Source organism: Echinops telfairi, unplaced genomic scaffold, assembly GCF_000313985.2.
Source record: "Echinops telfairi isolate 266 unplaced genomic scaffold, ASM31398v2 ScPeMD7_6273;HRSCAF=7185, whole genome shotgun sequence".
Classification (NCBI taxonomy): Eukaryota; Metazoa; Chordata; class Mammalia; order Afrosoricida; family Tenrecidae; genus Echinops; species Echinops telfairi.
This window is the reverse complement of record NW_022110173.1, coordinates 1,399,341-1,402,229: the sequence shown is the minus strand read 5'-3', so window position 1 is coordinate 1,402,229 and position 2,889 is coordinate 1,399,341.

Here is a 2,889-nt window from a genome sequence, read left to right as displayed (position 1 = left end):
TCTCCGCCTTTTGCTGATGAGCCGGGAATCAGCAGCCACACAGCCTGAACGTGCCTCGTTTCTTCAGAAGGAGTCCAGAGAAGCAACAGATCAATCCGGCCTGGCAGGGACCCAAGGAAATGGAGTCGGTCTAAGATGAGCTGATGAAAAACTGCTCAGAAGTGGGGTGGGCTACTTTGATATCTTATCCAAAAAAATGTTTTAAGGAAAAGGTAAGGGAGAAGCAATTTAAAGGAGTCACCAAAGCAAAAGGGTGACTTATTACTGCCCCCTCGCCACACCCAGCTGCATGCTGCTAATGTCACCAATCTACCACGCAGACCATTTCTCCTACTTGAGTGCTTGTGAGGTATAGTGAATTTGAACAGTGTTCCGGCTTTCTGAGCACAAACTTTGATCTTTAATGACCTGTCGGTATCCTAGTAATACCTAAAACCCTTGGGAAGCCATTAACTGTTTAGCATTTCCAGGTCATCAGGGTATATGTTTTCCATCGTTGAAAGAGCCTGTTGCACGCAATTTGTCAGGTAAGATGCAATTATTCCCATGAGCGGGCAGAGGTGCAAGCGCTAGGTTTCCCTGGAGGTCACCACCTTACAAAAACAGATACTGGTTTCTCACAGAGATGCCAGAGTCTGTTATTTATGTTATAAATTGGTTTTTGAGCCTGCTTATTAAAAGAACTCTGATTGGGAGAGGAATGGGGGTATCGATACCAGGAGGGGAGGGGAAAGTGGGGAGCCGATCACAACGATAGATGCACAACCCCCTCCCCCACCCCACCCTGGGGGACAAACGACAGAAACCATGGGGGAAAGGAGACAACGGTCCGTGTAACATATGAAAATAATAATAATGCATCACTTATCAAGGGATCACGAGAGGGGGAGGGAGAGAGAGGGGAAAAAAGAGGAGCTGATACCAGGGGCTCAAATAGAAAGTAAATGTTTAGAAAATAATGATGTCAACATATGTACAAATATGCTTGATACAATTGATGTATGGAATGCTGTAAGAGCTGTAAAAGCCCCCAATAAAATGATCTTTTAATTAAAAAAAAAAAACTCGTCGAATAAATACTCATGGGACACCAGAGCCTATGGCCCGTAGCCAACCATTGTGCCTGTCAATACCTCACCCCCATGGCTCAATTTTCAGCCAAACAAAAGAAAGGTCTATAAAGTGACTGATAACGGCGGTACACACTCCTTATGATAACCAGTCATGTGATATTAAAAGGGCAGTATTTTTTTGACCAAGGATAACGTTCCATGATTTCTAGATCATGCTTCGAGCAACGCTGAGGTAAACAGTCTTGATCAGCTAGGCACCTCGTAAGCACGTGAAAGCTGGCTAACGAATAAGGAAGTCGGGGAGAATCGACGCCTGTGAGTCTTGGTGTTGAAGAATGCTGACTACACCATGGACGGCTGGAAGAACAAATCAATCTGTCTTAGAAGTACAGCCATTCGGAATGCTCCCTAGAAGCGAGGATGGCAAGGATGGCTCACGTACTTCGACATGCTATCAGGAGAGACCAGTCCCTGGAAAAGGACATCCTACTTGGTGGATGGTCATCAAAAAAGAGGAAGACCCACAAGGAGATGGATTGACTCAGTGCCTGCATCAATGAACTCAAACATAACTGTAAGGATGGAGCAAGACCAGGCAGTCTTTCCCTGTGTTGTACAAAGCGTTTTGCTATGGGTTGAGACAGCACCTAACTGTTATGATCCTATAAATCAAGTTCCAAGGTCAGAATACTGGATTAAAAAGTGTATATTTTAAATTTTAGTGGATATTGAATATTAATCTTCCAAAATATTTGAAAATGATTCATATTGCCATCTGCATTGGTTAAGAGAGTCTGTTTATAGACAACCCCATCAATACCACATATTATGCCTTGAATTTTTACCAATCAGATGGGAGTATATATTTTTAAAACACAGATGGGACCTAAACCGGGCAAGGATCCCACAAGAATCAATATCCCTAATGATCATCAATGCAAAAATCCTTAACAAAGTGCTGGCCAATAGAATACAAAAGCATATGAAACAAATAATTCACCATGACCAAGTGGGATTCATACCAGGGACACAAGGATGGTTCAACATACGAAAGACCATCATTATCATTTGCTACATTGACATGAAAAATTACAAGAACCACATGATAAAATCGATAGCTGCTGATAAAGCATTCGACAACATCCAACACCAATCCCTGTTTAAGACACTCAAGAAGATAGGAATGGAAGGAAAATTCCTCAATATAATACAAGCTATATATGAAAAACCAACAACTAATGTAGTAGTCAATGGAAAAAGATGAACACAATCCCTCTGAAAAAGGGGACCAGACAAGGATACCCCTTGTCCCCACTCTTATTTAACATCATACTGGAGGTCCTAGCTAACAGCATAAGGCAAAGAAAAGGCATCAAAGGTATTCACCTGGGGAAGGAAGAGGTGAAACTATCATTATTTGCAGATGATGTGATTTTACACATGGAAAATCCCAAAAGCTCCACAGGAGGAGTACTGGAAGTGACAGAGGAATATGGCAGAGTGGCAGGACACAAGACCAACAGACAGAATCTATTGGACTGCTATACACATCAAACAAGACCATGGGAGAGGGGATCAAAAAGGTAGAAATATCTAGGGATATACCTGACTAAAACAACAAAGGACTTGTATGAGAAAACTACAGAACGCTATTACAAGAAACCAAGAGTGGCCTCAACAAATGGAAGAATATCCCATGCTTGTGGAACTGAAGACTCAAGATATTAAAGATGTCAGTTCTAAGATACTATGTAAGTTTAATGCAATCCCGATACAATTACCCTCATCTTTCTTCAAATAAGTGGAAAAGCTAATT